Below are 17,894 nucleotides of genomic sequence, written 5' to 3'. Positions count from 1 at the left end.
ACTACTGTGGAAAGTCCCAGCATGCAGAGCTGCTATAAAAATTGTTGACTACTCCATACATAAGAAACCTGCAGATGGAGGGATAGTGAAAGCTGCCAAGCTCACCTAGCTTATAAGGCCACTACTGGGATCCCGTTCCAAGTCTTCCTTCCAGGTCCAAAGCCCAGTTGCACCATGATAGCTGCTACTAAAGAGCAACTGACCTGGAGTTCCAGTCGTGGCTCAGTGGTTAATGAATCCGACTAGGAATCATGAGGTTGTGGGTTCGACCCCTGACCTTACTCAGTGGGTTAAGGATCTGGCGTTGTCGGGAGCTGTGGTGTAGGTCACAGACGTGGCTCGGATCCCGCGTTGCTATGGCTCTGGCATAGGCTGGCGGCTACAGCTCCGATTCGACCCCTAGCCTGGGAACTTATGCTGCCTCAACACAACACATACACACCACACACCACAAACACACACGCCTCACATACACACCACACCACACAAACCACACACTGCATATATACACACCCCACAAAAACACATATACCACACAACACTCAACACAAAACACACACACACACCCCCAAATACACACCACACTACATGAACACATACCACACATACACATCACACCACACACACACACACACACACACACCACTGCAACTATGATCCCCTAGTTAACTTATTAGGGGTCAGTGAAAAGGAATAGAAACTAGTCCCAGTCTGGAAACAGATGGCCCATCAGTTATCTAATGGCCCCTCATTTAGAGATTCGATGAGGAAAATAAAGTGTGTCCATTTTGGAGTTTGTGGCAGATGTTGCACCCTGCATCCCCCCACATGTACAGTCACCACTCCAAGTCCAGAACCCCAGTAGAGAGAGAGGTTCAGGAGTTGGGGCTCCTGGGAAGGCCTCTCAAGCCTTATAACTATGGAGGAAGAGGAGATGAGAGGAAAAGAGGTGAGGATAAAAAGGCCACACCAGACACATCAGTTAAATGCACAAATTGCCTCAGCCCTTTGATATAGACCTGACGGTTAGCCTCATTTTCAAGGGGAAATAATGGAGGCCCAAGGAGATCAGGACCTGCCCAAGGACATGCAGCAGAGAGGAGAACCTGGAGGTTGTGGGCCCCAGGGTCCTGCTCACCACCTCTGTGGGAGACAGGGGCCAGCAATGTGGAGGTCAGAGCAGACACCCCATAGGGTATATGAGAATGAACAAATGGCATCTGTACTTACCCCTTTGTAAAGTCATTCCCACTAATTCTATGGTTGGACTTTTTCAACAATTTGAGAGGATCCTACCACAATTGCTCTCTTCCTTTTGCGTTTTTTGTTTTTGTTGTTGTTGTTGTTTTTGCTTTTTTGGGTAGCACCCATGGCATATGGAGGTTCCCAGGCTGGGGGTGGAATTGGAGCTGCAGCTGCCGGCCTAGGCCACAGACGCAGCTATGCCAGATCCAAGCTGCATCTGAGACCTACACCACAGCTCAGAGCAATGCCAGATCCTTAACCCACTGAGCAAGGCCAGGGATTGAACCAGCAACCTCTTGGTTCCTAGTTGGATTCATTTCCACTGAGCCACAACGGGAACTCCACAATTGCCCTCTTCTTACACAGAGGAGCAAGCAGTCACAGAAGCTAGGAGAAGGATGCAGTATCACACATACACAGAGCAAGACTTAGCATGTCTCCACCCCCAGCTTCCCCTCTCCCAAGCACCTCCCAAGAAGCAAGAGCCATGAGAATGCTGTGGACCCCAGCCAGCCTTGAATGCCCTTCCTCGGTTTTCAGCTTCACCCAGGTTGGGCCCCTCCTCACAGCCCAGGCCCAGCTCCTCACCTTCTCTGTCTAGCCCAGAGATTGCCCTGCAGAAGGTGGATCCTGGCAGAAGGTTGGAGCAGGTGTGTGAAGGGCCTTATATAGCAGGTGGCTGCACAATCAGAAAGCACAGCTGCCTACAGGGAGGGACTTCTGGGCCAGACTGGGCCCTGCCCTGCCATGGGCCATAGGCAGCTTAACCCTTGGCAGCTGTGATGTCACTCAGCTCTCTGAGATCTCCAGGAATTGGAAGAAACTTTGGTCAAGGCCTGACTTTGGCAAAATGTGCAAGAGAATAAGGTGTGTTCCTGGCATCATCTCAAGATGGCTGAGGCCCAATGAATGGGTTACATGGCCATTTAATGGGTCACAAGCATCACTTTATCCCAACCTGGTAAAGCAGTCACCTTGATTAGCCCATTTACAGATGAGGAAACAAAGGCACATAACAGAAACAGACTTGCCCAAGTTTATAGAGCTGGGACAATCAGAACTCAGAATCAGATCACAAGGTGTTTTTTCAGCTCAAGAAAGGGGCTCAGGTTCCCTTGGCAAGTTCACTACAGGTCTTTCATCCAAGATGAGGATAAACCCTCTGTACAACCTCACAAGGTAGAGGGGCCATGAAGTCCCTGCCTGCAGGATGCCATATGAACCTAAGTGAGGGACCCACAACCACACTGCTGCCACCTCCCATAACCCTGGCAGTGCTGTCTGGACAGCCTTTGTTGGTGAAAGCCCAAGTCATCCCAAGCTCCCCCCAGAACCCCCACATTGTTCTGTGCTCCTGGCTTTGAGTATGGACTTGAGTTCCTTGCCCCCCCCATCTTTCTGCCACTTCAGACACTCACACTCACTCACACACAAACACACACACACACACACAGGCAAATACACATTCTCTCTCACATGTGCACCACACACACAAGGGCATGTGTAAGGATGCAGGGGTTGGAAATGTGCATAATACCAACACTCCCAGCCAGCAGTTAAAACTTAGAGTCCACCACTTTTGAAAATATTCTTTGTCCATTTGCTGCCCACCCTGCCCTGATCTATGTCTCAGCTCTGCTCCCCTTCCCCAAACTCATGCATTCATTCAACAAGCATTTTGGGAACACCCACCATGTATCAGGGTCAGACTCACTCCAGGAGTTTGGGAAGTATGTAAAAAAAGAGACAGAGACTTAACCTTCCCGGAGTATAGTCTAGAGGAGGAGACATGTCGCAAATAAAGTGATATGTAAACAAATTACAGGATAGATTGGAATGTGGTGACTGCTCTGGCAAAAAGAGAAGAGCAAAGGTGAGAAAACAACAATGCCAGGTGAGGGGTGACGGCAGATATCACTAAGTTTCAAATAGAGAAGTCTGCATTGGTGTCATGGAGAAGGAAAAATTTAGGTCATTTTTGTAAGCTGATCCTCTGGCCATTTCTTATTTTCTTTTCTCTTCCCCTCTGGCCCTTGGGTTTCCTACAACAGCATTTTACTAAACAAAGTAGTTCCTCTGCTAACAGAATCCTATTCAGTCTTCACTCCAGCCACCTGGCAGGGCCCCTTGGGGCAGGGGGCAGCAGGAGCAGCTGAAGGAATGGAGTGGGAGAGGGTTCCCCACATGCAGCCTCCCTAAGCTGTGGATAAAGGACTTGAAGGACCCACATATGCTACCTCTCAGATAACAGACCTTTGGGCCACTCCAGTGTCAGACTGAAGACAGACAGGAGAATCAGGCTGATCAATGCTAGTTCTTCAGAAGATACTAAACACCCAGGAAGGTCTGGGTCTGAATCCTGACTTTGCTTCTCATGCCCCAAAATTTATTTATTAACCTGGCTTGCTGGGCCTGAGCTCCACTATTTGTAAAAAGGGAACACCAGACCCTGATTATTTTTACCTGTAATCCTTACCCTGTTCCACTGCATTTTATCCAGTGTCATCAAACATTAATTCGGGGCGGGGGGGGCATTTGATCATGTGTGATGTAAAGGCAACCCCTGAGCTGGGCTGCACACCACCACTCATAACAGCCCAGGGTCTGCCCTTCCCAAGGCCCCAGACAAGATGACTACCATTATCCCCTTGACAGATGAGGAGACTGAGTCACAGAGAGGCCTCTCCTCTAGACTTTCAGGCACAATGGACAGCAATCTTTCCATTCTGCCACAGCTTATGTAGGACCAGCCTCTGCCCATGGGGTTGAGAACATCAGCACACCTCTCCTCTTCCCTGTTCTAGGGTCACCTCTCTCTCATCACTGTGGGGCTATTAATGTTGGAGGACCAGGATAAGTCACAGGTATAAGAAAGCACTCCCCTAAAGCAAACTCTCCTGACTAGCCTAGAAGGTTCAAGGACCCAAGAGAAGCAGTGTCTTAATACACACCCCAACTTTTACTCTTAAACGAAGGACACTTGCCACAACTCAGGCACTCTGCCTCCATTATCCCCTTAGGAAAGGATAAGGCTTGCTGTCCTCTTGGCCACTAAATGGGTCAAACTGGGTCTCACTTGGATGCTGGAGAGTCATCCTAGAATATGAAATTGGAACCACTGTGGGAAATGAGCTTCTCTTGAGTTTCCCTGGACCATTAGCAGACAAAGCTTGGAGGTGAGTTCTTAAAGGAGTCCACTCTGTTTTGGAATAAACACACAGTGGTATGCAGGTCAGAGTAGGAACTCCAACAGGTGTCCAAGCCAATAAGTAGGCAAAGAGGGAGTTCCTGTTGTGGCACAGTGGAAATGAACCCAACTAGTATCTGTGAGGATGTGAGTTCAATCCCTGGCCTCACTCAGTGGGTTAAGGAGTCAGCATTGCCATGAGCTGTGGTGTATGTCTCAGATGTGGCTTGGATCTGGCATTGCTGTGACTGTGGTGTAGCCTGGGAGCTGCAGCTCCAATTCAACCCCTAGCCTGGGAACTTCCTTATGCCATGGATGTGGCCCTAAAATGCAAAAGATAAAAAAAGGAACTAGGTAAAGGGTCCAGTTGAGAACCTCCACCCCTGCTCCATCTGTGTTTGCTTCAGGGATTGACTGGCTTGTTCCTCCAGCTCAGGAATGTGAGAACAGGCTAAAAATAGTAACATTATTGCTCTTAACTGTGGGCACCATGCAGGGGAAATGTGTGTGCCCTGAAAGATAAGCCTCTGGAATAGTCCACTATCTGTGTAAGATGATAATTCTCTGAGTCTTGACTTCCTCATCTGTCAAATGGGAAAAACAGTGCCACCCACTTCTTAAGAGTTGTTCTGAGGGTTAAAGGAGATGACTCAGGCAAACACTTTGTATGCACAAATCATGTTGTAGGGGCTCCGCAAACAATGACTCCCATTACTGTCACTGCTCCAAGAGCTTGAAAAAATGACACCACGGCCTAGGGGTATGTAACATTTGAGGTTACATGGGGCAAGAGCTAAGGTGAGGCATAAACTCAAAGCACACTTCTCCTACCTACCAGTTGATCGAACTTGGGCAATTACTTACACACTTTCCAAATCTCCATTTCCTTACCTGGGAGAAAAGGACACCCACAGTATCCAACTTTCCATAAAGATTAAGAGGAAACACATGGCACTCTTTGCACAGGGTATATGTTATTATAAATTTGGCCCAGGGAAATTTTGCTATCATTACCATCAACTCAGTCGCTGGCCGTTTTCCTGGGCTTCCTTTGTGGCAGGAAATGTGTCTAAGACCAAATCAGTAATCATCACAGGAATATTGCCATTTCTCAAAAAGCTCTAGGCTCTAAATACATTTGAATTATTTCACCCAACATTAAATAAGTTTGTCTGCTTGACCTCCTAGTGTAAACCTCCATTGGGTTGGTGAGAAATGAAAAAAAAATGACAGACCTAGTTTGACACTTGTCTACCCCAGTTACTAGCTATATGACCTTATTTAAGATTCTCAGTATCTCCATCAAAACAAAGGGGCAGATATTTTCATGGATGCTTATTCACACGATGGCCGACACACAAAGAACAATGAGAATGGCTGCTGCCTTCCCCTCATTATTCCTCTGACAACTGAGCCTTAATTGTCCTCATTTGTTCAACAAATATGGGTTTGAGCCTTTACCCTATGCCAGGTAGTGGGTAGTGGGGATATAAAGTTAAGGAGACAGTTGAGTTCCATGTCCTCCCTAAGCTTTTTAAGCTAATGACCACTACAAACAAGGAAACTGATTTTTTTAAGTAAACAGACAAAGATAATTGAAAATTAAAAATTTGTGATGGAAATAAAATGGTAATTGAGTTAGGAAAGAATGCAGTTGAGGCAGGAAGACCTCTCTGAAAGGTAATAAGGAACTAGGCTGGGGAAGAGGGAGGTCAGGTGGCTCCCAGAACGGGACACAAATACATGAGCAAAAAAGTCTCTTCAGTGAAGAAAATCCCTTTCTAAAGGAATTGAGCAAAAGAACACCAGTGTATTGAAGCATCACAAGGTCATATCCATACCCAACTGAGCTTATTTCAACATTTTATATCCGTTCTTCTCACATGCATCTTAGATAAAGTGCAAAAAGCAACCAGCTTGTTGGAGGAAAATGAGTGTTCAAAACCTAGTTTTACCATTTATGAGATATGTGTTAACTTTTCTCTATGAGTCATGATTTCCTTACATATAAAATGGTAAAAAATTAGTAATGGCTACCTTGGAGAGAATGGATGATGACTCTCTGCCTTTCATCCATGAGATAGCATGAGAGACCACTAATTTGCCATTGATTCCACCATTCCTAATGAATATAGTAAGTGAGCACATGTTCAGGAACAAGTCCAATATCCCTTACAGATCATGCCAGGGTTATTGTGTCCATTTGGAGCAGAGTCAAAGTCATGTTGACAAGGGGACTATATTTTCTTAATATAGGACTGAATACATTGCCTTGAGAAGAATATTAATACTCAGTTTTGCTTTTTAGGCAATGAGTGTGGTAATCTTCAAGTGCCCCCCTTATAAAGGAGTCTGAACTGGACCCAGCTAATACCCTTCCCCACCCCAAGGCCCATTATTCCTCTCTTCAGAACTAGCAACCCCATGAGAGGACAGCTTCCATTAGCAGCTGGCCAGAGACAAAGGTGATGGCAGTTCTGATAATCCAGAAGGGAGTATGGGCTGGGCAGGTGTGTCTCTTGGGATGCAATGGAGTTGAGTTTCCCTGGGGAGTGGGAAGAAGAGACAACACTTGAGTCTTCTTACAAGAAGACTACGAGGAAAGGAAATTGGGATGCAGTGAGAAGAGGTGGACCCAGAAAAAAGAAAAATCATCCAGGACCTTCCTTCTCTCTGTGAGACCTGAGACAGAAGTTAGTTGACTCAGGCTCCTTCTGGATGTCTCAGTCCATAGCATCCACCAACCTGTCACTGAATGCATCTCTTCCAGTGGGCAGGACTGCCTATTTCAGAGAGGTGTGACAGTCACTTTCTCATCACTCTGATGACAGATGGTAGTGCTGTTTTGGTTTGTTCCTCATCAACCTAAAATCTAGAAATTTTGTGGCAGCCCCAAATATTTGCTTCAGAACCCCTGAGGCATACACTACATTCTTGTTTTTGTTGTTGTTGTTTTTTTTCTTTTGAGGCCTGCACCTGCAGTATATGAAAGTTCCTGGGCTAGGGGTCAAATTGGAGCTGCAGTTGCCTGCCTACACCTCAGAGACAGTAACACCAAATGCAAGCCACATCTGCAAACTACATGGCACCTTACAGCAATGTGGGATCCTTAACCCACTGAGCAAGAGGCCAGATATTGAAACAGCATCCTCATGAATACTAGTCAGGTTCTTAACCTGCCAAGCCACAACAGGAAATCCATATACTTCATTCTTCTATTCAGCTTGTCCGAGAGAGAGAAGCTAGAATGGTGAAGAGTTAAGAAGGATCGGCAGGACTAAAGGAAGAAAAAATAAGTGCAGGGGCAGCTGAAGAAAGAGAGCATATGAGGCTATTTCTTGCATCTTGCTTCCAAGGCTGAGTCTATTTGCTCACTGGCACAAGGATAAGCTTCCCATGCCTTTGTGATTCATTCAAAAGGCATGATCCTTTAGGGAATATCATCTGTCTCAGAAATAAAAAATGAGTTATTATTTGGTGAAACAGTGAAGGGCCTATATTGATGTTGGCTGGCAATAAGGAAGTATGGAATATAGGATTGGTTTCTATTTCTGGTTTTCATAGGCTGTGTGACTTTGGCCAAAGTCCTTCCCGCTTTTGTACTCAAGGAAAGACACTGATAAGTCCAGAATTCATAGTTTAAAGAGTATAATTTTAACAGAACCAATTGCTCTGATGCTTCAGTCCTCAGAATTCGTTTTTTTTTCCTGAGTACAAACATGGTTATTGAGGTTGGGCCACCTGACCTTAATGCATGTGCAAACCCACCACTCAAAGCCTTTTAAAACTATCTCATTGCTTAAAATGTGTTTAAAATGATTTTAGGGAAATAATAAAGACAAAATCCTTGACAAAAGAAAACCCATATTGTAAAAAGTAGGTTCCACTTTAGTAATGACAACATTAGGAGCTTGGAGGACCCCCTCACCATTGAGATAAGCATACTGATAAGGATTATTAAAAATACAACCAAAAATCTATGAAATATATATAAAATACAAATAGCAATCATAAGTAAGTTGTTATGTGGCTATACTAATATCAGACAAAAATCCTTTAAAATAAAAAATATTACTAGAGATATATGTGGACTTTTATAATGATGTGTCAATCCATCAGGAAGATATAATAGTTATGAATTATTGTGAACTATTATGAATAGTTATGAACTATTTAGATTTGTACCTAAAGAATACATTAATCCTACAAGAATATATTGTACAATACAGGGAATATAGCCAAAATATTATAAAACTATAAATGGAGTATAACATCTAAAACTTGTAAATCACTATATTGTATACCTGTAACACATAATGTTGTATATCAACTATTCTTTAATTTTTAAAATATTTTAATATAAAAGCAAAAATTCAACTATTTTAATTTCTCAAAATGAAATGGAGATTTAGATAAGAGGAGAATGTTGAATTTAAATTTCATGGGTATGTGATTCAAGGTTGTTTTTAAAATTTCTTTCCCCCAAACACCAAAGTACTTTTTGGATATTATTTTTTGACTCAAAATTAACTTTGATGCATCTGATGTAACAGTAAATAAATAAATAAAAGGGAAAATGTAGGTAGCTACATTCTCCATTACAGACCAGCCTGAGGGCCACTGGCCTTTTCTTCAGAACACCAAAGGTAAATATTCATAACAATGAAATCAGCCTACAATGAACTATATAATATTGGGGCGAATGTAAATTGGTACAACCTCTATGGAAAACAGTATGGAGTTACCTTAGAAAACTAAATATAGAACTACCATACGACCCAGCAGTCCCACTCTTGGACATATATCCGGACAAAACTTTCATTGAAAAAGACACATGCACCCTTACATTCATTGCAGCACTATTCACAAGATCCAAGACATATAAAAAACCTAGATGTCTATCAACAGATGAATGAATTAAGAAGTGTTATTGGGAGCTTGCAAGATGGCAGAAGAGTAAGAGGACATGCTCACCCTCTCCCACAAACACATCAAAAAAAAAATCTACATGTAAAACAATTCTCACATAATGCTGGCAGAAATACTTAAACCTACAAAAAGGGCAAGAAACTTGACAGAACTGCATAGAACTAAAGAAAAAGAGAGAGAGAAAAGGAATTAGGATGGGTTTAACACTCCTGTGAGGGAGCTGTGAAGAAGAAAGGGAACCTACATCCTGAGAAGCCACCTAAACAACAGAAAGATCAGCTGAGTCAGAGGGAACTCCAAGAAGCCAAGAAAAGCACAGCAGCAGGTTTGAGATCCAAAAAGCAGAGTGAGATATGCACAGACCATCTGAACCACTGGCACAGACACCACAGACTTAGATGCTCAGTGGGGGCTGGGCACTGAGATTTAGGCTCTGGAGGTCAGTCCCAGGGAGCTGGCTGGGGTTGGTGGTGTGGAGACAGCCTAAGGGACTAGGGAGCAGTGCACTGCTGGCATGGGAAGTGGTACGCTAAGTGCTTGGGAGTGGAAAGCTGCAGCAGTGGGAAACTGGGAGAAGGTCTGGACCCACAAGAGAGGCAAGGTGCCACTGTTGGAAAGGGGAGAGAAGGACAGGAAGGCTGCCATAGAAAATTCCTTGGGCCCCAGTGTGCACGCTTGCCCACTGGATTGCAGAGAGCTTGAGCTCTCCTTCCCAGCACCTTCACCTCACCCATGCAGATCCAGCCCTGCTGGCACCCTCATGTGCTCCTGGCACCCACACCCAGCCAGCATGGATCCTGCCCCACTGGCACCCTCATGCAGTCGTAGCACCTGTGCCCAGCCAGTGTGGATCTGGCCATGCCAGCACCCTCAAGTGCACTTGGAGCCTGCACCCTGCCCACACAGACCTGGTCACGTCAGCACCCTTGCATGCCTATGATGCCCACAGCCAGCCCATGTGGATAAGGCCCTGTTGGCACCTGCACCCTGCTATCACAGAGCCAGTCCTCCCAGACTACCCTAGACTGTGCCAAACTACAGCTTGGCTTCCCCAAATACAGAGAAAAAGAAAAACACAAGCATGATGAAGAAGCTCAGAAACCATTCCCAGTTAAAGCAACAGAATTCACCTAAAGCAATCAACAATGAAACAGACCTCTGCAGTCTGAAAGACTTTGAGTTCAAAAGGGAGATAGTGAAAATACTGAAGGAATTAAGAGAGGATATGAACAGTAATGCAGATTTCCTCAGAAAGGAACTAGAAAATATAAGGAGGAGCCAAGAAAAACTAGAAAATTCATTTGCAGAGATACAAACCAAGCTAAAGGCAATAAAGACCAGAATAAATAACGCAGATTAATGAATTAGTAACATGGAAGACACAGTAATGGAAATGACCCAAACAGGACAGCAGACACAAAATCAAATGAAAAAAAAAAAACATGAAAGCAATGTAAGAGACCTATGGGATAACATAAAGCAGGCCAATCTATGTATAATAGGAATGCCAGAAGGAGAAGAAAAAGAGAAGGTGATTGAAAATATATTTGAAGAAATCATGGCTGAAACTTTCCAAATCTAAAAGATACAGATATCAAGATACAGGAAGCACAGAGGGCCCCAAACAAGCTGAACCCAAACAGGCCCACAGCAAGACATATTATAATAAAAATGGCAAAAGTTAAAGAGAGAATTCTAAAGTTAGCAAGAGAAAGGCAAAGTGTTAATTATAAGGGAACCCCAATAAGGCTATCAGCTAATTTCTCTACAGAAACACTACAGGCCAGAAGGGAGTGTCAAGATATATTTAAAACACTGAAAAGAAAAAATCTGCAATCTAGAATACTCTATCCAGCAAGAATATCATTTAAAATAGAAGAGGAAATAAAGAATTTCTCCAACAAACAAAAGCTGAAAGAGTACAGTATTACAAAACCCATTCTAAAAAAAAATACTGAAAGGGCTTCTCTAAATTAAAAAAAAAAATGAAGAACTGTGATGGAAGAAACCACAATTGGAAAGAAGTCACTCAAATAAGCCAACATACAGATCCAAACATGAAGATGTTAATAAAAAAAGAAGAAGAAGACATCAAAATCATACAATGTAGGTAAGGAAAATAAGAAGAAATAGATTCTTTTTTTTTAATCTTAATGATGTGTTTGAGCCTATGTGATTATCAGGCTAAAATAAGCAGATATAGGAAGGGGTTAACATACTTTAAAAAGCAGGGCAACCACAAATCAAAGCCAAACATTGCATTCACAAAAACTGAAAAGAAAAGTACTCAAGTACAAAATAAAAGGAAACCATACAACCAAAAAAAAAAAAAGAAGAAGAAGAAGAAAAGAGAAACATAGAGTCAACTGGATAACAAGGTTTAAAATGGCAATAAATAAATATCTATCGATAACCACCTTAAATGTCAATGGATTGAATGTTCCAATAAAAAAAAAAGAGTGGCAGATTGGATAAAACAGCAAAAAACTTCAATCTGCTGCCTACAAGAAACTCACCTTAGGGCAAATGATACATATTGATTGAAAGTGAGGGGATGGGAAAGATAATTCATGCCAATGGACAAGACAGGAAAGCAGGAGTTGCAATACTCATAGCAGACAAAATAGACTTGAAAATGTAGGTCACAGAGAAAGACAAAGAAGGACACTATTTAATGGTTAAAGGATCCATTCAAGAAGAGGCTATTACAACCATCGCTATATATGCCCCTAATATAGGCACACCCACATACCTCCAACAAATACTAACAGGCACAAAAGGAGAAATTGATGGGAATACAATCATAGTAGGAGACTTTAACACCCCACTCACATCAATGGACAGATCCTCTAGACAGTAAATCAATAAAGTAACAGATCCTAAAGGAAACAATAGAAAATTAGACTTAATTGGTATTTTCAGGACGTTATATCCAAAAAAATCAGAATACACATTCTCAAGTGCACATGGAACATTCTAAAGGGTTGACCACATATTGGGGCACAAAGCTAACCTCAAAAATTTAACAGTATAGAAATTATTTCAAGTACCTTCTCTGATCACAAAGGCATGAAACTAAAAATCAACCAATGAGAAATGAGAATAAAACTTTCTACATGGAGACTAAACAACATGCTACTAAAAAACCAATGGGTCGATGAGGAAATCAAGAAGGAACTAAAAAAAAAAATACCTTGAGGAAAATGATAATGAAGACACAAGCACTCAAAATCTATGGGACTCTGCAAAAGCAGTGCTCAGAGGGAAGGTCAGAGCAATACAGGCCTTCCTCAAAAAAGAAGAAAAATCTCAAAATGACAACTTAACCCACCACCTAAATGAATTAGAAAAAGAAGAGCAAGCAAAACTTAAAGTCAGCAGAAGGAAGGAAATCATAAAGATCAAAGAGGAAATCAATAAAATAGAGATTTTAAAAAATAGACCAAAAAAATCAAACCAAGAGCTGTTTCTTTGAAAAGGTAAACAAAACTGACAGACCTCTTGCTAGACTCACCAAGAAGAGGAGAGAAAAAACTCAAATAAACAAGATGAAAAAGGAGAAATCACAACAGATACTGCAGAAGTACAAAACAAAAACAAAACAAAACAAAAAAAACATGAGAATACTATCAACAACTATATGCCAACAAATTTGACAACATAGAGGAAATGGACAACTTTCTAGAGACTTACAGCCTGCCAAAACTGAATCAAGAAGAAATAAATCAACTGAACAGACTGATCTATAGAAATGAAATTGAATATGTCATAAAAACACTCCCTACAAATAAAAATCCAGGACCAGATGACTTCACAAGTTGAAATCCGCCAAACATTCAAAGGGGAACTTAGACCCATCACCCTTAAACTTTTTCAAACGTTTGAAGGGGAAAGAACACTCCAAAATACATTCTATGATGCCACCATCACCCTCATACCAAAACCAGACAAAGATACCTACCAAAAAAGAAAACTATCAGCCAATACCTTTGATGAGTATAGACACAAAAATTCTCAAAAAAATTTTAGCCAACTGAATCCAAAAATATATCGAAAGATCATACACCACCACGTCCAGGTGGGATTCATCCCAGGTTCACATGGATGGTTCAACATACGAAAATCAATCAACGTCATACACCACATTAACAAAAGAAAAGTCAAAAACCACAAGATCATCTCAACAGATGCTGAAAAAGCATGTGACAAAGTCCAACATCCATTCATGGTAAAAACTCTCACCAAAGTGGGTATAGAGGGAACATTCCTTTACATAATCAAAGCCATTTATGACCAGTCCACAGCAAATATAATACTCAATGGAGAAAAGCTGAAAGTCCTCCCACTAAAATCTGGAACAAGACAGGGATGCCCACTCTCACCACTATGATTCAACATAGTATTGGAAGTCCTAGCCACAACAATTAGACCAGCAAAAGAAATCAAAGGCACCCAAATAGGAAGAGAAGAGGTAAAACTGTCACTGTATGAAGGTGACATGATACGCTATATAGAAAACCCTAAGGACTCAAACCCAAAACTACTTGCACTGATCAACAAATTCAGCAAAGTAGCAGGATATAAGATTAACATTCAGAAATCAGTCACTTTTCTGTATGCTAAAAATGAAATAGTAGAAAAGGAATACAGAAATATATACCTTTTAAAATTGCACCACAAATATCAAGTACCTGGTAATACACCTGACTAAGGAGGTAAAGGACTTATATGGTGAGAACTATAAAATATTAATCAAGGAAATTAAAGAAGATGTAAAGAAATGGAAAGATATTCCATGTTCCTGGGCTGGAAAAATTAATATTGTAAAAATGGCCAAAGCAATCTATAGATTCAATGCAATCTCTATCAAATTATGCATGACATTTCTCACAGAACTAGAACAAACAATCCAAAAATTTATATGGAACCACAAAAGATCCAGAATTGCCAAAGCAATCCTTAAGAATGAAAACCAAGCAGGAGACACAACTCTCCCAGACTTCAGGCAATATTACAAAGCCACAGCCATCAAAACAGTGTGCTACTTGTACAAAAACAGACCGACCGACCAATGGAACAGAATAGAGAACCCAGAAATAAACCCAGACACCTATGGTCAATTAATCTTTGACAAAGGAGGCAAGAACATAAAATGGGAAAAAGACAGTCTTTTCAGGGAAACCTGGACAGCTGCATGCAAATCAATGAAACTAGAACACACTTTCATACCATGCACAAAAATAAACTCAACGTGGCTGAAACAGTTAAATATAAGACAAGAACCATCAAACTCCTGGAAGAGAACATAGGCAAAACATTCTCTGACATCAACCTTACAAATGTTTGCTCAGGTCAGTCTCCCAAAGCAACAGAAAGAAAAGCCAAAATAAACCACTGGGACCTAATCAAACTGACAAGTTTTTGCACAGCAAAGGAAACCACAAAGAAAACAAAAAGACAGGAATTCCCATCGTGGCACAGTGGTTAACGAATCCGACTAGGAACCATGAGGTGGCGGGTTCGGTCCCTGCCCTTGCTCAGTGGGTTAACGATCCGGCGTTGCCCTGAGCTGTGGTGTAGGTTGCAGACGCGGCTCGGATCCTGCATTGCTGTGGCTCTGGCGTAGGCTGGCAGCTACAGCTCCGATTGGACCCCTAGCCTGGGAACCTCCATATGCCGCGGGAGCAGCCCAAAGAAATAGCAAAAAAAACAAAAAGAAAACAAAAAGACAACTTAAAGGAATGGGAGAAAATAGTTTCAAATGATACAACGGACAAGGGCTTAATCTCTAGGCTATACAACTCAACTGCAAAAAAACCAACAACCCAATGGAAAAATGGGCAAAGACCTGAATAGACATTTCTCCAAGGAAGAGAGACAAATGACCAACAAGCACATGAAAAAATGCTCAACATCCCTAATTATTAGAAAAATGCAAATCATAACTACCATGAAATACCACCTCACAACAGTCAAAATGGCCATCATTAATAAGTCCACAAATAACAAGTGCTGGAGGAGGTGTGGAGAAAAGAGAACCCTCCTGCACTGTTGGTGGGAATGTAAGCTGGTACAACCACTATGGAGATCAGTATGGAGGTATCGTAGAAAACTGGTACATAGAACTACCATATGTCCCAGCAGTCCCACTCTTGAGCATATATCCAGACAAAACTCTACTTAAAAAACACATGCAGCCGATGTTCATTGCAGCACTATTCACAATAGCCAAGACATGGAAACAACCCAAATGTCCATCAACAGATGATTGGATTAGGAAGATGTGGTGTATATATACACAATGGAATACTACTCAACTATAAAAAATATGGCATAAGGCCATCTGCAGCAACATGGATGGAACTAGAGACTCTCATCCTGAGTGAAGTAAGTCAGAAAGAGAAAGACAAATATCATATGATACCACTTATATCTGGAGTCTAACATAGGGCACAAATGAACCTTTCTACAGAAAAGAAAATCATGGATTTGGAGAAGAGACTTGTGATTGCCATGAGGAAGGGGGAGGGAGTGGGGTGGATTGGTAGCTTGGGGTTAATGGATGCAAACTATTGCCTTTGTAATGGATTAGCAATGAGATTCTGCTGTATAGCATTGGGAACTATGTCTAATCACTTATGATGGAGCATGATAATATGAGAAAATAGAGTGTATACATGTATGTGTAACTGGGTCACCATGCTGTACTATAGAAAAAAAATTGTATTGAGGAAGTAATTAAAAAAATAAAATAAAATTTTAAAAAAAGAAGTGGTATATGTGTGTGTGTATATATATACACACACATTGGAATACCAATCAGTCATTAAAAAGAACAAAATAATGCTATTTTCTGCTACATGGATGGAACTAGAGACTCTCATACTAAGTGAAATAAGTCAGAAAGAGAAAGACAAATACCATTTGATATCACTTGTTTCTGGAATCTAGTATACTTCACATATGAACCCTTCTGCAGAAAAGAAACTCATGGACATGGAGAACAGACTTGTGGTTGCCAAGGGGGAGGAAAAGGGAATGAGATGTACAGGGAACCTGGGGTTAATAGATGTAAACTATTGCTTTGTAATGGATAAGCAATGAGATCCTGCTGTATTGCACTGGGAACTATATCTAGCCACTTGTGATGGAGCATGATGGAGGATAATGTGAGAAAAACATTATATGTGTGTGTCTGTGTGTGTGTGTGTGTGTGACTGGGTCAATTTGCTGTATACTAGGAAATTGACAGAATATCGTAAATCAACTATAATAGAAAAAAATCATTTTAAACATAAATAAAAGGCAATAAATATAACATGTATGTATGAAAGTGCTTTGCAGCCTATGTTGTAGTATTTACACATAAGCATTGTTAACAATACTAAAATGCTATAGAAAGAGGAACTGTTGACAAGTCAGCTCAAGTCATAATGATTCAACAAGAAAGGTAACAGCCTTGACTCAGCCACCAAACATCTGCATAGCACTGGGGATGAAATTCCAAATAAATCACTAAGATTGCATGGAGGGAACTACACACACACACTTCTCCCATAGAATGCTGAGACTTTAGCATTTCTAAATAAAATACTACATGACTTCATTTTAAAGACTGGCTGGAATTCATTCAGAGTAGATAACAATTTAATCTGGATTGAAGCTTTTTCTTTTTTTTCTTTACCGTCTGCAAAAGCATGAAAGAGTGCATCTCCTGCTACTAAAAGGGAGGGGAACAGGAATCTTCAGTGTCAGCCTCAAGCAAAAAGCACCCAGTTGTCTGAAGACAACAGAACACACAGTTATCATTCAATATTCTATGTAAGCTTCCAAGATTACTACTAACTTTAAATGTGGCAACAATTCATGCATAATATTTTATATAAAAATCCTAGGGAAAACTTTCAACTTTAAAAGGCTAAAGACTTAACATATATTTAGAAAAATACAAAGTATAATATAAGCATATTTAAAATATTAGAGGTTTTATTCCTAAATAAAATGAATTAAGATGGGGAGTTCCTATTGTGGCACAGCAGAGATGAATCCGAGTAGTATCCATGAGGATGTGGGTTTGACCCTGGCTTTGCTCAGTGGGTTGGGGATCTGGCGTTGCCCTGACTGCTGTGGCTGTGGTGCAGGTTGGCAGCTGTAGGTCCAATTCAACGCCTAGCCTAGAAACTTCCATATGTCATGGGTGTGGCCCTAAAGAAGAAAAAAAAATTAAAATCCATAAACAATATATGAAAGAAAGATGGATCTTGGGAATTAGTAAATTTTCCCCTTTATCTCCCTCAAATATGATTTGTCAAAATGCATATATAAATTATCTGTAATTTTAAAAATCTGCTTTTTAAATTATATGAAAAACACTCTATGGCAATTAAAAAATAGAGAGCACTATCTCAAAAAAATACATGAAGCAAAAACTGACAAAATAAAGAGAGAAATAACAATTCAGTAATAATAGTTGAAAACTCCAACATCCCACTTTCAATAATGGGTAGAAAAACTAGGAGTTCCCATTGCTGCT

The 17,894-nt window shown here is 41.2% G+C and overlaps 1 protein-coding gene across 2 annotated transcripts in view; it reads right to left on the bottom strand.

Annotated features, from left to right (window-relative positions):
• Positions 1-17,894, bottom strand: part of LYPD8 (LY6/PLAUR domain containing 8) — a 120,508-nt gene that overhangs the window by 8,875 nt on the left and 93,739 nt on the right. The window contains exon 1 of one of the 2 annotated variants that reach the window (XM_003123593.7): positions 1,834-1,886. The exons of the other annotated variant lie outside the window; for it this stretch is intronic. The gene's annotated coding sequence lies outside the window, so the exon portion shown is untranslated. Of the gene's footprint in view, positions 1-1,833; positions 1,887-17,894 lie in introns of those variants that run through there. 2 annotated transcript variants of the gene reach the window in all.

The sequence above is a fragment of the Sus scrofa genome, chromosome 2 (assembly GCF_054392235.1).
Source record: "Sus scrofa isolate SSC_HxYL_T2T_F1_AM1 chromosome 2, Sscrofa_HxYL_maternal_Yorkshire_Landrace_v2.0, whole genome shotgun sequence".
Classification (NCBI taxonomy): Eukaryota; Metazoa; Chordata; class Mammalia; order Artiodactyla; family Suidae; genus Sus; species Sus scrofa.
This window is presented reverse-complemented; position numbering and strand designations above follow the sequence as displayed.